Source organism: Oncorhynchus masou, chromosome 24, assembly GCF_036934945.1.
Source record: "Oncorhynchus masou masou isolate Uvic2021 chromosome 24, UVic_Omas_1.1, whole genome shotgun sequence".
NCBI lineage: Eukaryota > Metazoa > Chordata > Actinopteri > Salmoniformes > Salmonidae > Oncorhynchus > Oncorhynchus masou.
In genome coordinates, this window is record NC_088235.1 from 40120688 (window position 1) to 40134684 (window position 13997).

Genomic DNA, 13997 nt, shown 5'->3' on the forward strand with positions numbered 1-13997 from the left:
TCACCTCCTGGCTATTGGCTACCTACTGACGTGAGAAATGCTGGTGACCTGAAGCAAGACACACTGACACACTCCTGCTGTCTTTCTGTATGTCTATATGATGACATGAAACGGCTCTGCAAACACACTAGTGAAAGGGATAGAGTAGAGGAGGAGAAGATAACTTTTATTAATAAGTAATGTGTCAGAAGTAAGGCAATGGTTTTGGAGTGTCATTATACCCAGAAACGGATTGGTCATAGGGCAGTTTGCGCAAATGCCAGATGTGCTGGTCCTCCTTTAGCTCTGTTGGCCTGTCTAAATTTGGAGGTTTGGGAATAATGACTATTACATGGGCCTCAAGGGAAAAGGCAGTGTGTTCAAATACAGCAAGTCATGTGTCGGCAAGAACCCATACATGTGACATAGGTAGGGCCCTGTGTTTTGGTTAAACATTTCACACAACCTGGATTTTTAAACTTTTTTAACTTCTTCGGAATCAGTGTCACATAGGCTAATGCGATTAGCATGAGGTTGTAAGTAACAAGAACATTTCACAGGACATAGACATATCGGATATTGGCAGAAAGCTTACATTTTTGTTAATCTAACTGCACTATCCAATTCACAGTAGCTATTACAGTGAAAGAATACCATGCTATTGTTTGAGGAGAGTGCACCATTTTGAATATGAAAAGTTATTAATAAACAAAGTAGGCACATTTGGGCAGTCTTGATACAACATTTTGAACAGAAATGCAATGGTTCATTGGATAAGTCTAAAACTTTGCTCATTCACTGCTGCCATCTAGCATCCAAAATCTAAATTGCACCTGGGCTGGAATAATACATTAGGGCTTTTCTCTTGCATTTCAAAGACGATGGTACAAAAAAATATCAAAGAACAGTTGTTTTTTTCTTTGTATTTCTTTTGTATTATAGCTTTTTCATACAACTGCCATTTTCTTTTTATGTCAGATGTTCCAGCACAATCATCATAAAATTGCTTCATGTTTTTGTTGTCTATTTCTCATTTCTGGAAAATGAAGGTTCAAATCCAGATCATGTGAACTGATTACTACAACAAAGGGCTCTAGACATAGGATAAGGTCAAATAGTTTATGTAAATGACTTAACCCTTGTGTGGTGTTCATGTGTTTGTTTTTCACCCAATGTTCGCAGGTCTGATGGAACCACATTATTGGGTTCTTAAAACAATACAGCCACAACAATTTACATAGAAACACTTAATACTAAGATGTTGACTTATATCAATTACAAGCAATATAGACAGTATACATGGTCAAAATGTAAACAAAAATCTATTATAATCAAGACATGTGTGGAATAAATCATGTTTATCTTGAAGAAATTTAAATGAAACAAGTTTTTCATCACTATTGCTGTTTATTGCTTTGAACTGAACACATTGGAAGGACACATTTTACATACAGTTTGTTATGGAAATTATATATGACGAATTGAGGCCGGTGTACACACCACATGAGGGACAGAGTTTTACTGTGTGTGTGTTGCAAATATATTTCTTGCACTTGATGCATGTGTACTGTGTCTTTCTTGCATCCACACACATTTCAGCGCTGCTTCTTGTTGCTACCGGCTGCAATCTAGAGCGATGATATGCTTGATTTGTTCAGGAATGTTTAAAACTCACTCTCACTCACTCCCTCACTCGCTCGCTCACTCACTCACTCACTCACTCACTCACTCACTCACTCACTCACTCACTCACTCACTCACTCACTCACTCACTCACTCACATATATGTATAGTTACAGCAGGCCAAGGTAGAAAAGTCAGACACACACACACACACACACACACACACACACACACACACACACACACACACACACACACACACACACACACACACACACACACACACACACACACATACATGCAACAACATCACTCACATTTACTTCTGGTATTGGAGTTGTTGGTTCTGTGGGTCAGGCGGATGGGGCACCAGCTTCCTCCTGAATCCTCCTCACGATGGCTGCAGAAGCTGGGGTCGTTGGGATATATTGCCTCCTCTGGATTTGAGGTCTTACCAATGCCTTGGCCAGATCCTCAAGAAAGAGCCATCTCCTCTGGAGCTTCGCTCTGTTCCAATCTGGGTTCAACGCCATCCAGATGACAAACGCTTTGTACGTCGCGATGTCCAAGATGTTGAAGAATATCACAAGTGGTGCACAACGTAGGGTTCTTATTTTTTAGCTATAGCCAGTCACCAGCTTGTCTAAATTGTCCACCCCTCCTTTTGCGGCAAACAATTATGATTTGTGTTTTTTATGTTCCTGGCCACAGATTCTCCCATCCCTATGCAACGTATTCATGTGCACCACATTTTTACCTTTTTTTGGCACGTAGAACACTAGGGACGTGTCGGCCGTGAACACAAACTTAGAGGAATTGATTACCCTTTTCCGTGTATTCAACAACTGAGGTGGGAGCTCTGGCTTGTTTTTGCATACTGTTCCTACAATCGTCAGCTTCCTCTTGTGGAGCTCCTGTCCCATCTTGTGCGAAGTAAAAAAGCTATCGCATGTGATGTTGTGGCCACGGAGTCCCTGTGTTCCCTCCAAGACAACCCACATCCCTTGGTCATTCTCAGGGGCTCCTCCATCTGGCTTCTCCATATACACGTGCAAGTTTCACGCCTATGGTGAAGCAGCATCACAGGCAGCCCAGTTCTTGATTCCATATTTTGCGTGTTTAGACGATATGTACTGCCGGAAGTGGCAGCCGCCCCCTAAATGGCATTAGTTGAGCCCAGGGTTGTAAAACAGGGGAAGGCGGTCCACCCACACTGACCTGATTTCATCTAGCATGTCTCTTTGCCACTGATCTGCTCTGGTGTCTCGGCTATTGAAGCGGATAATCGTGGAGGTTTTCCAGAGACATTTTTGTACAGAAAAGTTATCTGCCATTTTCTGCATCACACAGGGATTCTGTGGATTCCCCATTAGATCTGAAAACACCAGCAAGGATAAGAACCCCAAAGTATGCATGTAAATACGCCTTCCCTCCAAATGAGTGCAGTCCAGAATGATTTCCTGGATGGTGTCTGGGATGAACAGTTCAAAGAAATACTTTATGTCATGTACATGAGTAACCGCCATCTGTGCCGGTCCTTGTTGCATCCTTATCACATTGGCAGCCATGTGGGGTGGCTCATCACTTTGGAAATTCCCCAAAATTTGAACACCCATATTACTCCTCTTGCTACTGATGAGCTGGTTGCTGATGATCTGGTCCTGGGTCTGAGTGCTGATGGGCTGGTCCTGGGGCTGGCTGAGGGTCAATCTCATATTCTTCTACCAACTCACTGTCAGGCCCTTGAATTGACAGAGACATGGTCCTCATATTCAGAAAATTCTTAATCTTGCAACGTGGAAGACGCTTCTTCCACACTTGCTTTTCTCTCTGTAAAATTATTTTGAAGGCCCTCTGAGCAGAGATTTTTTTGTACCATACTTATTGATTATGGTAAGGAGCCACACATGCAAAGCTATTTATTCATTGTGTCCCTCTCCCAATTTGCACCTGACTGGGGTAGAGTGTGGGAAAATAAATATTTGCGTTTACAATGTATCAAAATGATGTATCAAAGGAATGTATTGTAATAACATTGTGCAGGTCCCCGCAAGACATTGTGTAGTTTCACACACTACAAAGGGTAAAGAGTGCGAAAAAAGCGGGAGACAAGCAGGTTCTTGGTGCTATGTTGGAACTGCAGGCCCAGGGAGGAGGAAGACAGAGTGAAGGCACACAACAAACTTGTAGGTTTCATTTTTACTTGTTTTCAGCTACACACATTTATCCACACGTTCAATACCCTCGGGTCCAGTGGACCCGAACACCACATATGTCATATATTTGTGTAGGGGGGTGTTCTTTTACAAAAAATGTGCCAAGGCCATTGAGTCTCAGGTTGAAAAAATAATTAATTGTATCGTTTTTCTTTTTAGTAAACATTGAAAAAGGGTCCCACAGACCTGAACAACACACAAGGGTTAAGAAAAAAAGGCAAACATTTTAGACTAAAACTAAATTGTACACACAAATGTTACATGCAAGTTTTGTTGTCAGATGCATATTAGCTGTTTGTTCACTGAACATACATAAACAGATTTGATCTGAATCTTCTCAGATGGTGAAATATTTTTTTAATAGAGCTGGCCTCTTCTAATGAATATTTCAGAGGATATGCACTGTGTGTACTTTACTGTATCCTGCTGTATCTCCCAAACACACACTCACACATAAAGTACACACACACGCACACACCCATGCAGGCACAAACACATACGCATATGGTATGGCATCTGAGATTAGACAGCGGTGCATTAAATATGAAACAGTGTGTGTGTGTGTGTGAGTGTGTGTGTGTGTGTGTGTGTGTGTGTGTGTGTGTGTGTGTGTGTGTGTGTGTGTGTGTGTGTGTGTGTGTGTGTGTGTGTGTGTGTGTGTGTGTGTGCGTGTGCGTCAGACCTGCATTTTAAATACAAATTTCAGTAGGCAGCTTCAGAAAAGAAAACCAAAAATATATATATATTTTTATTGTTTTGCATTGTGTAAAGTCTTCCATTTGACAAAACATAAAGAGGTATTTCTGGTTAGGAACTACAGCAAATTTAAAACAATACTTAAGTATTAGTCAGATTCATGATTTTGAACTTTGGTGCAAAAAATGTTTTCACAAATTTGGTGTAATTTTCTCAAAGCAAGTTGCGATATTATGATTATGCCACATGGGGACGTCTGGTGCCATCTGTAGATTATGGAGTGCAGTGTAGGCTCCTCAGAGGAGGAAGGGAAGGACCATCCTGTCACATTCTGACCGTAGTTCCTCTTTTATGTCTTTGTGTTAGGTTGGTCAGGGCATGAGTTGGGGTGGGTAGTCCATGTCCTTTTTCTATGTTGTTATATTTCTGTATTTGGCCTAGTATGGTTCTCAGTCAGAGGCAGGTGTCGTTCATTGTCTCTGATTGAGAATCATACTTAGGTAGCCTGTTTTCCCCATTTTTGTTGTGGGTGTTTAATTCCTGTTTAGTGTCTGTTCACCTGGCAGAACTGTTTCGTTTTCTCTTCGTTATTATTTTGTGTAGTGTTCAGTTTGTTCAATTAAAACATGACGAACACTTACCACGTTGCGTTTTGGTCCTCCTGTCCTTCCAGCATCGAGAAGCATTACACATCCGCTCAGTGAATTTGAGAAAAATGTTAAAAGTGAAATGTTTTTAGATAAAACTATACTAAATATATTCACGTCACCAAATAATTCATTAAAACACACTGTTTTGTAATGAGGCTCTACAGTAGCCTCAACTGCACTCTCTGTGGTAGCAACATGGTGTAGCCGGAGGACAGCTAGTTTCCCTTCTCTTATGGGTACTTTGACTTTACAAAACCTAGGAGGCTCATGATTCTCACCCCGTTCCATAGACTTACACAGTAATTATGACGACTTCCGGAGGACGTCCTACAACCTATCAGAACTCTTGCAGCATTAACCTCTAGCGTCGAGCAATCCTGTATCCGGGAGCGTAATCATAGCCTCAAGCTCATTACCATAAGGCAACATTTCCTATTCATGAAAATTGCAAATGAAATGAAATAAATATATTGAAACACAAGCTTAGCCTTTTGTTAACAACACTGTCATCCCAGATTTTCTAAATATGCTTTAACCAAAGCTACACAAGCATTTGTGTAAGAGTATTGATAGCCTAGCATAGCATTAAGCCTAGCATTCAGCAGGCAACATTTTCACAAAAACAAGAAAAGCATTCAAATAAAATAATTTACCTTTGAAGAACTTCGGATGTTTTCAATGACGAGACTCTGTTAGATAGCAAATGTTCATTTTTTCCAAAAAGATTATTTGTGTAAGAGAAATAGCTCCGTTTTGTTCATCACGTTTGGCTAAGAAAAAAAAACGAAAATGCAGTCAACACAATGCCAAACTTTTTTCCAAATTAGCTCCATAATATCGACAGAAACATGGCAAACGTTGTTTAGAATCAATCCTCAAGGTGTTTTTCACAATTCTATTCGATGAAAAATTATTCCTGGCAGTCGGTTTCTCATCCGAGGCAAACGGAAAAATACTGCAGCTGGAGATTACGCAATAATTGCGACGGAGGACACCAAGCAACCACCTGGTAGATGTAGTGTCTTATGGTCAATCTTCCAATGATATGCCTACAAATACGTCACAATGCTGCAGACACCTTGGGGAAAATGTGGAAAAGGTAAGCTGACTCCTAGCTCCTCCACAGCCATATAAGGAGTCATTGCCATGAGGCGGTTTCAAAAAATGTGGCACTTCCTGATTGTATTTTTATCTGTTTTTTTTTGGTAACATCAGTTCTGTGGCACTCACAGACAATATATTTGCAGTTTTGGAAATGTCAGAGTGTTTTCTTTCCAAAGCTGTTAATTATATGCATAGTCGAGCATCTTTTCGTGACAAAATATCTTGTTTAAAGCGGGAAATTTTTTCATCCAAAAATTAAAATAGCGCCCCCTATATCCAAGAAGTTAACTGACATGTTGTTCACCCAATCAAAGGATCAGAAAATTAATCTAGTACTGAAATAATAAGCTACAGCAAACTAGCACTACAGTGCAGAAAATGTGGTGACTAGTTGACTCAAAGAGAGAGGAAGAGAATAGTTTAACAATTTTGAGCAAATTAATTTCTTCGAAAATGAAAGAGAAACATGAGAGAGAGCTATATTTCATTGTATTTTTTTTCTCACTTTCACTTACTTAGCTAATGCAGCTAGCTAGTTTAGCCTACTCAAACAACCGGCTGAAACAGAGAGGGATGCTATGTTAGCAAGCTGGCTAAGGCTACCAAACACTGGTTTAATTAATTTATTGCCACCGGGGACCGCCAGTGTAACTGCTAAACTGCTTGCTGTACACTTTTCTGCATGATTGTAGTGGGTTTACTAACATGTTAGTTCTAGTAGCTATGTTGATTATGAAGTTAGCTAATATGGTGACAACGATGTAGGCTGTTTGTAGCAGTTAACGGTTATGGTATGAAGGTTTGGCTTGGAAAGGTTTATTGGCCTGGTCACAGACAGCTGTTGTGTTGTGCACTGAACCACAAGCGAATGGAAAAGGTGAGAGGAGAAGAGTGCGAGAAGGAATTACACTACAAGCAACGTGTTCATGCTGTTTGTATGTGGCTGATATGAAATTATTAAGTTTAGGTATGAATTCTGAGTGAATAAGTTCATGGTTAAGGTTTGGGATAGGGTTAAAACAGAAAAACGAAAATGAAAAAGCAAGTACCTAGCACTGAGATTGAACCCACGATCCTCAGAGCCATAGCCCGCTCTTTAAGCCCATTCCCAACACCCTAGCTCGTCGCGAGCCTACTAGATTTGATAGGCACTTGCATTGACCCTAGTGGACAGTAGGAAATTGCCATGAATAGAAAATGCCACCCCATGCCATAATTTCACAATTTCAAATATGCCTAAACATGCCACAATCGACTAAGATTTGGACTGAATTTTTTATACCCAGTATGTTTCAGTATTTCCTATGTAGAGAGGGAAGAACACAGGACTTATCTTGTAGCTATGGATGGACTGCACCATCACATGTACCATAAAGTTATCATGTTTTTGTTGACATTGTTTCTTGACATTGATAGACTGTATACTACTTTTGAAGATCTTGGGCAATCTTTGATCCATTTGATACCCACTCTACCCAGTCCACACACAAACTATCCTAGCATTTCCCAAACTAGGTCCTTGGGACCCCAAGGGGTGCATGTTTTGCTTTTTGCCTTAAAACTAAACAGCTGATTCAAATTATCAAAGCTTGATAATTATTTGATTATTTGAATCAACTGTGTAGTGCTAGGGTAAAAACCAAAACGTGCACCACTGTGGTCACGAGGAACGAGTTTGGGAAAGCCTGAATTATCATGTGCATTTCATAACAAATGGTGGCTTGGTGAATTTAGGTCACTTACAATTCACTATGAGCAATTCTGGCTCAGACATGGCAACTTATTATTATACACTCAAGCGTGTACAGTACCAGTCAAAGGTTTGGACACACCTACTCATTCAAGTGTTTATTTTAATTTGTACTATTTTCTATATTGTAGAATAATAGTGAAGACATCAAAACTATGAAATAGCACATATGGAATCATGTAATAACCAAAAAAGTGTTAAACAAAGCAGAACATATTTGATATTCATCAGATAGCACCCATTTGCCTTGATGACAGTTTGCATAATCTTGGCATTCTCTCAACCAGCTTCACCTGGAATGCTTTTCCAACAGTCTTGAAGGTAGTTCCCAAATATGCTGAGCACTTGTTGGCTGCATTTCCTTCAGTCTGCAGTCCAACTCATCCCAAACCATTTCAATTGGGTCGGGTGACTGTGGGGGCCAGGTCATATGATGCAGCACTCCATCACTTTCCTTCTTGGTCAAATAGCCCTTATGTAGCCTCGAGGTGTGTTGGATCATTGACCTATTTAAAAACAAAATGAAGTCCCACTAAGCGCAAACCAGATGGGATGGCGTATCTCTGCAGAATGCTGTGGTAGCCATGCTCGTTAAGTGTGCCTTCAATTATAAATCAATCACTAACAGTGTCACCAGCAAAGCCCCCCTACACCATCACACCACCTCCTCCATGCTTCACGGTGGGAACCACACATGCAGAGAAAATCCGTTCACCTGCTCTGCGTCTCATAAAGACATGGCGGTTGAAGCCACGAATCTCAAATTTGGACTCCTCAGACCAAAGGACAGATTTCCACCGATCTAATGTCCATTGCTGGTTTTTCTTTGTCCAAGCAAGTCTCAATTTCTAATTGGTGTCCTTTAGTCGTGCTTTCTTTGCAGCAATTCGACCATGAAGGCCTGATTCACGCATTCTACTCTGAACAGTTGATGTTGAGATATGTCTAATTTTTGAGCTCTGTGAAGCATTTATTTGGGTTGCAATTTCTGAGGCTGGCAACTCTAATGAACTTATCCTCTGCAGCAGAGGTAACTGGGTCTTCCTTTTCTGTTGCGGTCTTCATGAGCGCCAGTTTCATCATAGCTCTTGATGGTTTTTGCGACTGCGTTTGAATAAACTTTTAAAGTTCTTGAAATGTTCCATATTGACTGACCTTCATGTCTTAAAGTAATGATGGACTGTCATTTATCTTTGCTTATTTGAGCTGTTCTTGCCGTAATATGGACTTGGTCTTTTACAAAATAGGGCTATCTTCTGTATACCACCCCTACCTTGTCACAACACAACTGATTGGCTCAAACGCATTAAGAAGGAAAGAAATTCCACCAATTAACTTTTAACAAGGCACACCTGTTAATTGAAATGCATTCCAGGTGACAACCTCATGAAGCTGGTTGGGAGAATGCCAAGAGTGTGCAAGGCTGTCATCAAGGCAAAGGGTGGCTACTTTGAAGAATCTCAAATATAAAATATATTTGGATTTGTTTAACGATTTTTTTGTTTACTACCTGATTCCATATGTGTTATTTCATTGTTTTGATGTCTTCACTATTCTATAATGTAGAAAATGGTAAAAATAAAGAAAAACCCTTGAATGAGTAGGTATGTCTGACATTTTGACTGGTACTGTATGTGTCAGAAATTATTTAGCTACAGTAGGAATTGTGTGTGTGCATCACATACATATGTTCCTGCCAAGGATAGAATGTTGTGTTTGTACTTGCTACTGTAACAGATTTGTTTCCGTCCCTCTCCTTGCCCAAACCTGGGCTCAAACCAGGGACCCTCTGCACACATTGACATCAGTCACCCTTGAAGCATCATTACCCATTAACCACGACCCTTGCAGTGCAAGGTAAACAACTACTTCAAAGTCTCAGATCGAGTGATGTCACTGATTGAAACGCTATTAGTACACACCCTGCTAACTAGCTAGCCATTTCACACCAGTTACACTACTATCACTGATCTCATGTAGTTGGCATGGCTGCTCTTTGTAATGGTTAAGTTTAGGGTAAGTGGTTAAAGTAACTGTCCTGTGTTTTCAGATTTCTATTACATACAAACTATAATTCATTACAATATTAGTGAAATAGATTTCCTTCCAAAAAAGTGTAATTAAGTATGTTAAAAAGCAGCTTTTCTTTGTTGGAATGGTGTTCGTGTACCCCAACAACAGAATGGTGTGGGAGTATACTTGCCGTTAAAAATATTCATGCGAGTAGACTGCTGATTGGCCAGCTCATCCTCTAAGAGGAAATACCAAAAACATTTTTAAACGGTATGGATTTTATACAAGTTTGAGGTGAGGTTTTATACAGGTTTTTCTCTTCTCAAATGTATGCTTTGCCCACAAATACGAGTATAGGATGAGTGAACAACATTATTTGGCTATGAAATAAAAGAGTATTGCTTTTTAAAAGTGAGATTTTAACTGGACAGTCACTTTAAAGAAGCAGATCTTGGATTAAATTAATAATAGCAGCAGTTCATGGTTATGATCCACATTTGCTGTGTGACTTGTTCCAGCTAGCTTGGCCCAAAACAAAACAGTTAGCCTCTGCCAGACTCAAGGTCAGTCTGGGATCTAACAATAGCAGATGCCTCACAGCTAGTCCCTTTGTAGACACATGTACTAATAGTGTGCGTGTGTGTGTGTGTGTGTGTGTGTGTGTGTGTGTGTGTGCATGCAGGCATGTGTGTGAGCATGGGCTTGTTTGTGTCCTCCTGAAGCAATTAAATAAAACAAGAGCTGTATCTCTATACCAGGGGTGGGCAAACTTTTTCACTCGAGGGATTTAGAAATTCAATGGAGGGCCAAATGTCGAATATCGCCTTGAATCTCGAGTGACCTGGCTGGAACAGCCATTTATGAGTTTTAGTAGTGACACGTTCAAGTGTATGTGTGTGTCCTGGAGCAGTGTGTGTGTGTGAGAGAGAGAGAGAGAGAGAGAGAGAGAGACAGAGAGAGAGAGAGAGAGAGAAAGAGAGAGACAGACAGAGACAGACAGACAGACAGACAGACAGACAGACAGACAGACAGAGTACTCTCCACAGCAGGCAGCCCTTTGCTTGGTAGCTGGGTGGCTTAAGGCTACAAGGTTCAGGGTGAAGCTCTGCCCTTGTCTTCGGTAATGACTCATGCGTGCGTGTGTGTGTCCATGTGTCTGTGTGTGTGTGTTTTCTAAACTGCTACGGTACTTGTCCACTACCACAGTGAATACAGCATTTCTGATGCAGCCATTCAGTATATGATTATCAAATGAAATGACAATTCAATCAATCAAAGACATGTTGAAGGTCAAGGTCACTGCTCCCCTGAAAGCTTTTTTCCTAACTATCCCTCAGTTGATCCGAACCAGGGGATATTTGACTGGTCATGTAAGTGGATTAGAGTTGGAGTCCCTTATTGAGAAAAATGTTAAACCACTAACCATTTCAATTTTGCCCCGAACAGAGCTAGGTATGGGTCTCAAATTTGTAAAACATGTAATATTTATATACAGTATACACTACATGACCAAATGTATGTGGACACCTGCTCGTCGAACATCTCATTCAAAAGATCATCAAGGACAATAACCACCGAGCCACTGCCTGTTCATCCCGCTTCCATCCTGAAGGCAAGGACAGTACAGGTGAATCAAAGCTAGGACAGAAAGATTGAAAAACAGCTTCTCAAGATCATCAGATTGTTAAACATTATAATATCATTGGCCACTTGAATAAATGGAACACGAGTCATTTTAATAATGCCACTTTAAGAATGTTTACATATCTCACATTACTCATCTCATATGTATATAATGTATGCTGTATCCTATCTATTCTTTACTATCTATTGCATCTTAGCCGCTCTGTCACTGCTCATCCATATAATTATACTTATATATTCTCATCCCATTCCTTTGCTAGATTTTGTGTATTAGGTTTTGTTGTGGAATTTGTTAGATATTATGTTTTGTTGTGGAAATGTTAGATATTACCTGTCAGATACTGCTGCACTGTCAGATCCAGATGCATAAGCATTTCACTACACTCACAATAGCATCTGGTAACCATGTGTATGTGACCAAAAAAAATGTATTTTATTTTATTTGAACAGAAAGGGCCTTCCCCAAACTGTTGCTACAAAGTTGGGAGCACAGGTCTTGCCATAGATTTTCAAGTAGTCAAAACTGTAACCCGGCAACTCAGGAGCATTCACTGTCTTCTTGGTATGCAACTCCAGTGTATATTTCGTCTTGTGTATTAAGTTATTGTCCTGCTGAAAGGTGAATTATCTCCCAGTGTCTGGTGGAAAGCAGACTGAACCAGGTTTTCCTCTAGGATTTTGCCTGTGCTTTGCTCCATTACATACATGTTTTTATCATGAAAAATTCTGCAGTCATTAACAATTACAATCATACCCATAACATGATGCAGCCTTCTCTGCGCTCGAAAATATGGAGCGTGGTACTCAGTAATGTGTTGTATTGGATTTGCCCCAAACATAGCACTTTGTATTTAGGACAAAAAGTGTATAGCTTTGACCATTTTTATTTTGCAGTATTACTTTAGTGACTTGTTGCAAACAGGATGCATGTTTTTTGATATCTGAAATTCTGTACAGGCTTCCTTCTATTCACTCTGTCAATTAGGTTAGTATTGTGGAGTAACTACAATGTTGTTGATCCATCCTTTCATTGCGAAGCATTGGAATTCGACTGATGGACCTTACAGATAATTGTATGTGTGGGGAATAGCGATGAGGTAGTCATTCAAAAATCATGTTAAACACTATTACTACACAGAGTCCATGCAACATATTATCTAACTTGTTAAGCACATTATTATTCCTGAACTTGCCATAACAAAGTGGTTGACTCAATTGACTGACTTATTGACACATTTGATAAATTTGTACAAATTTAGAAAAACATAACTCCACTTTGACATCCATGATGTTCTGAGTAAATCTGACCTGCAATTTGACCTTGGCCTATATAACTTTTGTGCAGTGTGTCCTAGTAACGAGCTGCTTGCTGCAATGGAATGGTGCGACAACAGAGATATATGTATTATTTCCCTATTACGCTCAGAGGTTGAGCAACACTGAAGTTGAGCTAAAACTGAGTTTTGACAAATTATTAATGACGACGTGGGATCACCGACGATCTGGTGGATTTAAGACTATTTTACATGCATCCAACCTTTGGTTCTAACTTTTCAACGATTGGTTTATCAACCCAGGGAAAAGGGTGTCTGAAAGAGGACATTCTCAGCAACATTTAGATAAGGGAAACTTGTTGTACTTACAGTACTGATCTTTCTGTGTTTACTGTACCTACTCTACCGGGTCAAAATGACCCAGAACATAACTTGTGTATTGCCTTTTTCCCTGTTGCTCATCTTATAATCACAGCAAAGGTCAAGCTACATTGACCAGTTATTTAGGCACTTCATTCCCTAATACTACATTATATCCCTCTTGCTCATCTCAGAATCAAAGCAAGTACTTTAGTGTAGCCTGTGGCACTTAAATTCACTCAATGGACAAAAACATCTATTTCTGTCATGATACATGACAGAAACAACTTTATTTGTATTTACAGATGGCATAAAAGTTTGATATTAAGGCACATGAATGTTCACATGTTCGAGAAGGAATTTCTGCCGAAAAACGTATTTAGAGAAAAAAAAAATTGTACGTTCAAACGGCTCTCCTATGAAGTGACTTGCGACATACGCCTAGTTTCCTGAACGGGGTCACAAATGTCAATTGTTGCCTTCTCTGTAACATTCAGTAAATTTCAATCACGGTGACGTTGTTTCATGACATATTGACACCATATTTTAAACAGTTTACTGTTGTATAAAATATTATGATACCATTAATGCCTGGATCCCCAAAAGGTGAAACAGTGCCACTGCTCGCACCAGGAGCATTTGTTATTGTTTTTGTTTTGCTGTATAAGGTGGTATATTCCTCTGTTCT